The 11,167-nt window shown below is 39.2% G+C and overlaps 1 non-coding gene across 1 annotated transcript; it reads right to left on the minus strand.

The window, feature by feature from the left end:
• Positions 1 to 7,926: 7,926 nt before the first annotated feature.
• On the minus strand, positions 7,927 to 8,033 carry LOC112092407. Its single transcript, XR_002902578.1, has one exon. It is a non-coding gene; the product is annotated as a small nucleolar RNA R71 (small nucleolar RNA).
• Between the last annotated feature and the right edge of the window lie 3,134 nt (positions 8,034 to 11,167).

Consider the following 11,167-nt stretch of genomic DNA (forward strand, 5'->3'; position numbering starts at 1 on the left):
CAGAGTCCAGAATGGAAGTGGAAAGACATTACAATGGACTTCATTATTGGATTGCTGAGGACTTCAAACGTATTTGATGTTATTTGGGTATTCATTAACAGATTGACCAAGTCAGCTCATTTTCTTCCTATACGGATGACATTTTCTACGACGCAATTGGCATAGCTATATGTGAAAAAAATCGTGAAGCTTCATGGTGTTCCCAAGTCTATTATTTCAGACCGAGATAGTAGGTTCACCTCACATTTTTAGAGGAGCGTTCAGGCAGCTATAGGGACGAAGCTCAAACCTAGCACAACTTTTCACCCACAAACAGACGGTCAGATGAAGAGGACCAACCAAACACTTGAATATATGCTTCGAGTTGTGCTTTGGACTTTAAAGGGAGTTGGTGTAAGTTTCTACCATTGGCTGAATTTGCTTATAACAATAGTTATCAAGCAACGATTAGGATGGCTCCCAGTGAGGCACTATATGGGAGACATTGTAGATCCCTAATCTAGTGGCATGAGGCTGGGGAGAAGAAGTCGATGGAGTTGGAACTTAAGAAGAATACCGATTTTGAGGAGAAAACTGACTTTGTGAATAAGACATCATAAGTGGTGAAAGTGATTCAGTAATGGATTGTCACAGCTCAGAGTAGGTAAAAGAGTTCTACAGATGTTTGTTGAAGGCCCTTAGAGTTTGAGGTTGGGGATTCGGTGTTCATCAAGGTCGTGCCAATGAAGGGCATGATGCGGTTTGGGAAGAAAGGCGAGCTTAGTCTGAGGTACGTCGGACCCTACGAGGTGATTGAGTGCATAGGCAAAGTAGCTTACAAGCTAGAATTGCCTCGGGAGATGGCATCTATCCACAATGTGTTCCATGTGTCAATGTTGAAGAAATATGTATCAGATCCTTCACATGTCATCAAGCCGCTAGCAGTTCATATTCAAGAGGATATGAGCTATAAAGAGAAACCAGTTGAGATTTTAGATTGAAAGATGAAGACCTTGAGAAACAAAGAGATCTCCCTAGTCAAAGTTCTTAGGTGTTATCACAAGATAGATGAAGCTACATGGGAACGAGAAGATACCATGAAGGCAAATTACCCTAAATTATTCTAAGTTTTGAGGACGAAACTTTTTTTAAAGGTGTGAGGGGTGGTAACACTCATTTTTCCAAACCGACAAAATTATTAGAAATAGACGTTAGGATTTAACTTGAATAAAGTTATGGTGTTATATATAGTTAATTCTAACATCAAATTGAGTTATTTGTTACAGGAGAACGCGACGAGGACTCGAGGTGCCGAGAACAAGGTCTTGCCATTTTATAGAAATTATATATATGTTCACTTTTTTTATTTTGATGATTTGATAAATGAATATATATTCATGATATGATATACTTCATGTCATAATGCATGGAATTAAGTGTCATAGGAAAATTCTAAGTTTTTCTTGATTTTTCTTTTTAGACAAAAGAACCATTTTCATAACGTTAATTTTCAGCTCTATTTTGAACCTTTAAAATTCTGAAATTATTCCTTTAGTTTATAAAAAGCTGTAGAGCCTTTAATGAGCTTTCCAACGCCTTCTCATTTGCGCAAATCAGAGATCGGAGGAAGAAGATGTGGCCAGTATACTCTCTGGATACCTAGCGGTCTCCGACCAAGTTACGGCACGCGAACAAGAATGGAAATTCTAGAAGTTGACCTAACTCTTTTATTTGTCTTCCACATGATTTTACACCCTAATGACAGCCATTCCTCCAGCTATTAATGGGTCATTTAATCATAGAATTAATGCCCAATTAATGTCAAATTAATCCCTTTTAATTTTATATGATTTATGAGCCAATAAGTATTTTCTACCCTTGCTCTCTCCGTCACTCTAACGACATTCTCTCTCTCTCTCTTCCACCTTCCACACGTTCCAAAAAAAAAAGTCACAAAGAGCCTCCAAGACCAGCCATCAAACCTCCATTATTCTATCCATTTTGTAAACTTTTGATTCTTCCAACCCAAAACCAACAGGATTCTCAAGGTATAGTTCTTTTTTATTGTTTGGTTTTAAATTCCATGAAATTTTGGATAATTTTACTTTGGGTTTGATTATAATGGTTTGAGAGGACGATGGAGGATATTTATTGGTTGATGATTGAGGCAGGATATATGTGATTTAGGTGATGTTTAATGTCTATGGCTGCAGGTTTTTTATTTTGGATTGGAATGCATGACCCGGTTATTATTTTGGTGTTTTGGTGTCTTCATAATCTAATAAATTCTAGAGAGGCATGCTAGGAATTATGTTATTTTCTTATATTGTTATTTCTTCTATGTTATAAATTGTGATTTTATAGAAATATGAGTTAGGATGTTGTTTTTGGATTCGAGTTGCAAGATATGTCAATTTCGATGGTCATGTTGATGTTTCTAACTTGCTTTGCCAAGAGGATTTTTATAGAATGTGTGATTTGAATGTTTTAAGAACATATCTTAGGGCTGGTTAAAGTATGCATGTGGTTGGAGTTGATTTCATCTTTAATGAATTTATTTTGGTATTTTCAGAATTTACTAGTGCTGGAATTTTTTAGCTTATGTGATTTGACTTGAAAATAGTGTTTGAGGGACCAAACGAACTCCGTTTTTATGAATTTTTAAAAGGGTAAAGGTCAGACTGCCAGTTTTTGTTAAGTTTTATAATTTTGAATACTTAATGGATTTTTGTGTCTCGATGTTATTAAAGGATGAAATCGGCCTTTTAGGCGATGTTTTAATATTACGGATGGATTTAATAAATTAATGTTTTTAATTTAATTATATTTATGATTTATGGCATGAACGGTTCAAGATGTGAGCATCCGAGGACCTCATTCGTTGCGTCACCGTTGGGAAATTTAAAAAGGTTAAGTAAGGCATTTATGTAAGTACACTCTAACCTGCAACATGAATTGAATAATTCAGAAGTATATGATTTCGATGTTTATGCTGATGTTTTGACACTTTTAATATTTCTCTTAAGATGACGTTTTGAAGACAAATGTATATATGTATTTTTATCTCTTTAAATGGCGTTGGACACCCATGATGGTGACCGGTGAGCGGATTTATTGTCACAGTTGGTATTAGATTTGCTACCCCATGCTTTCCGTGGCTAATGCGTTATGATTGTACAACGTCGAGCCCAATATATGATGGATTTTAAACTTAAAATGTGTTCAAAATTAATTGTTCTCATGATGACGTTTATTGTTGATTGTTACGCTATGGTTGAACAATCCACCGCTCCTTTGACTACCAAGTGCTGAGAAATTCTCAATTGAGAGTTGGTCGCTGACGTCGAGGAAATGGTCAGAACGTAGAATGCCCTCAAGACGATGAGAGTTCACACAGGAGGCGGATATGTGTCAAGAACTCTGCCTAAGCCGTGAAGTTCACGACGTCGAGAGAGCAGCCCTGTCAAATTAAATTAAATCCCGCCATCTCAGGAAGAGATAAACTGCAACAGCTGTCAAGATTCAAATCGGGAAATCAGATAACTGATAAGGGTGCTTGCCCTGATTCGGTCGCTTAAACATGGAAATACAATTGTCAGATCCCGAGATATTAAGGATAAGGGGATGATCCCTTCGCAAAGTGGAGATGAGGTCTCTGATCTATAAAAGGCCTATAAATAGAGCATGCATCCTCCATTCAGTTTTTTACGCACTGTTCTACTACTCGAAGAGATTGTAATCTTGATTATACTAGTGCATCCACAAGTGGATGTAGGCAAAGAATTTCTGCCGAACCACTATAAACTTATGTGTTCTTTATCTTTTTGTAACTATTTTTCTTGATTAATTCGTGAGAGACGTCTATGAGTGTTCCCGGAGAGAGTTAATTTTGAGTTGACTAAATTTCACCGTCAACAATTGGCGCTAGAAGGAGGGCCTAGACCAAGAAATCAAATCCAACAATAGCAGCGAACATGCCACCAAGAAGAACTCGCAGTGTGACGGCTAATCAAAAAATTCAGGAAGGCCAGAATCCTACCACTGAAGAGAGGAATCTGACAAATCCACCCAACGGCAACCAAGAACCGGCAGAAGTATGGCCCAATCCCAGGGTGAATCCACCGGTAGCTGGAAACCCCCCAGATAGCCTTGACATGCTTCAAAAACAGGTCGAAACACTCATTGTGGCCGTAGAAAGAATGGCTATAGCCCTCACTGAATGGGATCAAAGGCCAAATTCGATGTCGTCACTAGAGGATGCGCTGATGAACCCAGTGAACGCCGCCGTCAGGAACCAAGTGATTGGTGACCAACGTGGTGACACTAAGGGGGTCGGTTACAGTAGGGCCAACAATAACTCTCGTCCAGCCAAGTCAAATAGGTCTGTAGGGAGCAGACAACAGGCTGCCAGAAAAAGTGCCCAAGTGATTGCAGCCCAGGGAGTGAATAATAGAGAGGTGCCCCCTCGACCACAGGAAAATGGAAACCGGAGAAACGCTATTCTGGTAGAATCTTCATCCGTATGTGGTGGGGACCTAGGAGAGTAGCTAAACGTCTGAAGCGATCGAGAGACGCAATGGACCAAAGAAGAAGAGCTCGTGGCGGAGAATAAAGTTCTGGCTAAGAAGATGGCCAGGCTAGTAAAGCTATAATGACCGAGAAAATTTTAGGTCTAATCCGGACAGTTCAGTATTTCACCGAAATTCTCTCCAGAACAGTATGTAGTAGAATTTTCAGCTTGATCAAAGTGTAAAGTTACAATACGAATATTTTTACTGAGAAAATTCATAAATATCAGTTATGAATAGTGAAATATCGGTTAAAAGTTAAAAATTTTAGCGGGTATATTTTAGTTATGAAAAACTGAAATATTTGGTAAGTGGCCAAATGACCAGTTAGAAAAAGAGTAGAAATATTATAAGTAAGGAAAACCGCAAAAGTTCCTGAAACAGGATTTCCCGAGTCAGTTAAAGTAGGAAACTGCTCAAAAACCACTACTGCGAGGGTACGCGTTTTGGACAATTCTGAATCAATTAAAATGAAAATTTCAGAAAAAGAAATTGACTAAAGAGATACCCAAGAGAATTGGGTTGAACGTGAAAAGTTTAACCCAGGGTACTCGACAGTCCAGAAAAGCAGTATAGAACGTGAGAATTTTCCCGACTCGTTTTGAAAAACGGAAAGTTAATACTTGATAAGTGCATGAAAATGCACTTAAATTGTTTATAATTGTTAAATAAATTAGGTTTTAATTAAATATTTTTATGGAATTAATTTTATGTGAAAGTATTTAATTTCAATTTAATTTAATTTGTTTTTGTAGGGAAATAAGATGTTGGGGCCGAATCTAAAAAGAAAAGAAAAACAAGAAAGAAAGCCCACTAAGAAGCCCACCAGAAAGCCCATCAGTCCATAAGCCCTTCAGCCCGCCAAGCCGAGCTGATTGGAGCCGAGCCACGCGAGCCTCACCAGCGCGCGCCACGTGTCGAAGTCTGGCGTGCTGTAGACGTGTGGGGCCCAGCACTTCTCTCGCGCACGCGCACTTGGCACACACAGTTTCCTCCCCAGGCGAGTTGATTCCATGCGTGCGTCTGCAATTTCCTATCAACTCTGTGTGGGTCCCGCAGCCCAGAAGCTCGCCAACCAGCATGCGCCACGTGTCCGGTGGGATCCAGCTGTCGGCCAAATTACTTCTCTCTGTGAATCTCCATGCGCCATGTGTCCTAGCCTTTTGCTCTTCCTTTTTGTTGCCGTTTGTGTCCGTTGTTTTGACTGAGGAGTGCAACGCCTAAGTTTCTTCTTCAGCCTCAAACCGTTTTTGATGGTTTCCTTCCTCATTAAGTTCTAGTTTTTATCATCTCAATTAATCATTTGTAAATTTTAATTAATTTTAGAACGTTTGTCTTTTTTTTAGTTGCTAATTGTAACCTTTGGCATGGCCCAAAAACTTTATAAATAGAGCCATGCCAAGGTGTTTAGGTTGTTAATTTTTGGCTTAAGTTTAGACACATTTTCTCTTATTTTTTTGCTCTTTTTCTCATACTTTCTTTTCAGAATTTTATGAGAATTATGTGCAAGTTAGGCTAGAGTTCTTTGGTGAGGTTAGAGAGAAACCTATATGTGAAGTGATCTTGAGTGGATTTTGATTCTCCATTTATTCTTCAAAGTTTATATATTTGAGTGATTAATCTTCTTCTATCTTCTTCTAATTTCTCATATTGATATATTTTATTGTCAACTTTTGTATAAATCTAGTCAAGCTTTTTTTATGTGATTGTTGCATGATACTATATATTGGTAAGTATTGTTTTGTGAGTAGTCTTTTACCATAATATTGCCAACGGTATATTGTCGCTTTTAGATTTCTCATAAGATAACTTTTCCTAATACTAAACGTAAGAATTTTACTCACTACATTTTAATTCACATGTTCTTCAAATATATATTTTCTGATTGTTAGTTTGGGATGTGAAACTTTCAATTGAGTAATCTCAAAGATCAAAATCCATTCGGGTGAACGAAACATATAGAGAAATCTCGACGCCTTACCGGTTTTAACTAAATAATTTTCTCATACATTTTTCTTACACTTAAACTTCTCAACTATACTTTCATTCTCTTTTATTTTTACTTTATTATTTATCTCCTAAATCTTTTTATGGCGTCATTGTTTTATTTGTTTAGTTTAGTCCGTAAGTCAAGCTTTGTCAAATACATTTGTGTTATTATCTTGTGTATTCTGTTTTCATTTTCTTTGGTTTTGTCTTTTAGTGTGTGCGTTTTGTGTTTTAGTGTGTGCGTTTCTTTGGTTTTGTCTTATAATATTTATATATATTATTATTTTGATGTTTCTGTAAAGTTTTATTAGTTTTATTTTATATTCTATTTGGCGTTTTTTTTTTATATTAATTTTATTTATATTGATTGTTTTCATTTCTATCATTTATTAGTGTTTGTTGTTTTATTTTTGCTTTTAATTTTCTGTTATAAGTAGTCTTAATTTTTAGGTTGTGACTTTTAGGTGACCAATTTAGACATTAAATTAGGACTCTTAAATTCTCATAATTTGTGTGACCTTAGGTTTTAGAATAGTATTAACTTAGAGTACTAATATCTAACATTTAACATTTCATAAAACGCATCATAAAATTTAATAAATTTTCAAGTAATTTTGTGGAAACGTTGAAAAGTACAAACTAATGGAGTTTTGTCTAGGAGGCTGGTTCCTATTTGCGTTCTACGCCACCAGTCTTTCCTGGGAACGTTGCTCTGTCTAGGAGGTTAGTTTTTAAAGAGGCTTCGCCCCACCAATCTTTCCTGGGAGCACTCTTAGGGGTTACGATTCGCGGTTCTACATTATTATTTTCTTTGTTTAAAAAAAAATTAAAATTAAAATTAAAAAAATAAAAAAAATAAAAAAAGTGAAACGCTGTAGAGTGAATGAATCGTTATAGAGACGACTCAGGGAGATTCGTAAGAAGACCGGAAAACCCTAGTGAAGTTTCTTCCCACACGTCTAGTCCTCCCTCGACCCCAGCCTCATTAGCAGTTGCAAATCCGTTCGCAATGGCTCAAAACGAGGAGGTCCAACAAAAGATGTTGAACGATTATCTCCACCCTACGCGTACGGCGACACCGTCATGCATAATGTTTCCCCCTAATATGCCGAATTTGGATTTCAAGCCGGGCATGATCCAACTCTTGCCGACCTTTCATGGGTTAGAGAGCGAGAATCCATACGTTCATATTAGGGAGTTTGAAGAAGTGGTGGCCACCTTTCACAACCGAGATGAAGCCGCGGACTCTGTGCGATTGAAATTCTTCCCCTTCTCTTTGAAGGACAAGGCTAAAAGTTGGTTGTATTCTCTGCGACCTAGGTCTATTGGAACTTGGGAAGAAATGACAACAGCGTTTTGCAACAAGTATTTCCCTCACCATAAGACCAATGGTCTGAAGCGACAGATCTCGACCTTTACCCATAAGGACAATGAAACTCTATATCAAGTTTGGGAACGGTTCAAGAATCTGTTAAATCAGTGTCCCCACCATGGTTACGAAAGTTGGCACCTCACCAGTTATTTTTATGAAGGACTCACGATCCGAGAGCGCCAATTTGTGGAGATGATGTGCAATGGTGAATTCTCCAAAAGGACCCCGAGGAGGCTTTTGAGTATCTTAATGAGTTAGCCGAGAAAGCCCACACATGGACTGGTCCAAGTGCTACTGACAGCACCAATCGATCCCGACCAGCTGGAATCTATCAACTAAGGGAAGAGGACAATCTCAAAGCCCAAATTGAGTCTTTGACATAAAAAATTGAGACCCTCAAAACTAAAGAAGGCAGAGGAATTCACAATGTTGCTAGGGCAGAGATACAAGAGCCTTGCTTTGTTTGTGGAGGGGTGGAACATCTAGCTAAGGTTGCCCTTCTTACAATGAAATGAGAGGGGTTTACGAGGAGCAATGCAATGCCTTAGGATCGTATAACAAACCCTTCTCTAACACATACAATCCTGGTTGGAGGAACCATCCAAATTTCAGTTGGAGGGATTCTAACTAAGCGCAACCATCAGGAGGATAGTGGAGAACTAAGCAACAGTCGTAACCACCAAAGGCGTATTCTGCACCTCAATACAATGTTCAACAGCCAAGGAGTTCTCTTGAGAACACCTTGCAATCTTTCATGGAGGCGCAGAGTAAGACGAACCAAAAGTTTGAGTCACTGTTCACGCAAATGGTGGAAGAAAGTAAAGAGATGAATACTCAAATCACAAAGCTCACTGGAGCTTTGGCTATTCAAGAACGCAGCAAGTTCCCTTCACAAGCTCAGTCAAACCCAAATGGTCAACATATGGCACAAACCTCATGTCCTGATAATCAAAATGTTAAGGAGGTGAATGCCATCACTACTCGTAGTGGTAAGATTATGGAAGAACCATCAACAAGTGCCACCACTTCGAGTAGTAAGGAAGTTTTCCCTGAAAAGGATGAGCCAATGAATGTTCTGGTAAAGGTGCCTTTTCCCTAAGCTCTGCGTCCAATTGGGAAAGTGCCAGAACACCAAAGTAAGATCCTAGAGCACTTGACTCAAGTGAAGATTAATCTTCCATGGCTTCATGTTATCAAGCAAGTGCCTGCTTATGCTAAGGTTATCAAGGATCTATACACTACCAAAAGGAAGCACCATGTCAAGAAGACATCATTCTTGACAGAACAGGTAAGTGCATTGATCGACTAGAAAACACCGCCCAAATACAAGGATCCCGGGTGTCCCACAATTTTCTGTCAGATTGGGACACATGAGTTCAGCCAAGCTTTGCTTGATCTAGGAGCGAGTGTTAACCTCATGCCATATTTTGTCTACTCACAACTTGGTCTTGGAGAAATTAAGCCCACATCTGTGGTTATGCAGCTGGCTGATCGATCAATCAAGAAGCCTCGGGGAATAGTTAAGGATGTTTTGGTTCAAGTTGAAAAGTTCTATTATCCCGTTGACTTTCTAGTCTTGGATACTCAATGCATGGTGAGTATTGAGTCCACGATTCCCATTATCCTCGGAAGACCTTTCCTTGCTACAGCCAATGCTCTCATCAACTGTAGGAATGGTATGATGAAGATATCCTTTGGGAAGATGACTTTGGAGGTGAATGTTTTTCACGTTGCAAAGCAACCACATGATGATGACGAGTGTCACCAAACATTTCTAATTACACACTTGTCTTAGAGGAGGTTCAGCTGTATAGTGATTCTTATGATCTTGATGATTTCTTCCGCATTTCTGAATCTGAGAGTTCCAGTCCTTGTGAGTTGGCCAACAATGTTGTCATTTTTAAAGACTCACAAGGCAAAAGAACCAAGTTTTGGCAGCCACGCTTTGAAGAGCTACCTCGAGAGAAAGAAAAGCTAAAACCATCCACCGAAGAGACCCCAACACTCAAGCTAGCTCAACTGCCTGAGAATCTAAAACATGTCTTCCTGAGAGCTGGTGATACCTTTCCTGTTATCATTTCGTCTAAACTTGATGCATTCCAAGAGCAGCGGTTAGTTGATATGATGCGTGAACACAAATCGGCATTAGGTTGGACGATTGCTGACATTAAGGGTATTAGCCCCTTAATTTGCTCTCATCACATTAACTTGGAAGACGGGGTTAATCCACGAAGGGATCCCCAAATAAGACTGAACCCGACAATGAAAGAGGTCATGAAAAATGAAGTCTTGAAGCTTCTGGATGCAGGAATCATCTATCCATTCACTGATAGCAAGTGGGTCAGTCCAACTCAGGTAGTGCCTAAAAAGTCAGGGGTGACAGTGGTGGAGAATGAGAAAGGGGCTCTTGTTTCCACAAGGACTGTGACAGGTTGGCGTATGTGTATTGACTACCGAAAACTGAACACCGCCACCCGCAAGGATCACTTCCCACTTCCATTCATCGACCAAATCCTAGAACGTGTGGCTGGTCATCCTTACTATTGCCTTCATAATGGCTACTCAAGCTACTATCAGATTGAGATTGCATTAGAGGATCAGGATAAGACTACTTTTACTTGTTCTTTTGGTACTTATGCTTTTCGGCGTATGCTATTTGGGCTATGTAATGCACCAACCACCTTCCAGAGGTGCATGATGAGCATTTTTAACGACATGGTCAAGAAGTGTATGGAAGTGTTCATGGATGACTTGACCGTCTTCGGTGAGTCCTTCGACTCATGTCTTCTCAACTTAGAAGTTGTTCTGACGAGGTGTGAAGAGAAAGGCCTTGTGCTAAACTGGGAAAAGTGCCACTTCATGGTGCCATCAGGCATAGTCTTAGGGCATGTTGTTTCTGAGATAGGGATTGAGGTTGATCAGTCTAAGATTGAACTCATCTCCAATTTGCCCACCCCAAAAACTGTCAAAGAAGTTCGATCATTTTTAGGGCATGCTGGTTTCTATAGGAGGTTCATACAGAATTTTTCAACGATTTCTCGTCCATTATGTAACCTCCTAGCCAAAGATATTGTTTTTGAGTGGAAGACTGAGTGTGAGACTGCTTTTGAAACTCTCGTGGCGAAACTGACTTCCGCCCCCATCATTCAGTCACCGAATTGGAGCTTACCATTTGAGATCATGTGTGACGCAAGCAACCATGCAGTTGGGGCTGTCCTAGGTCAAAGAAGGGAGGGGAAGCCCTTTGTTGTATACTACG

Source organism: Morus notabilis, unplaced genomic scaffold (assembly GCF_000414095.1).
Source record: "Morus notabilis unplaced genomic scaffold, ASM41409v2 Scaffold436, whole genome shotgun sequence".
NCBI classification, from domain to species: Eukaryota; Viridiplantae; Streptophyta; class Magnoliopsida; order Rosales; family Moraceae; genus Morus; species Morus notabilis.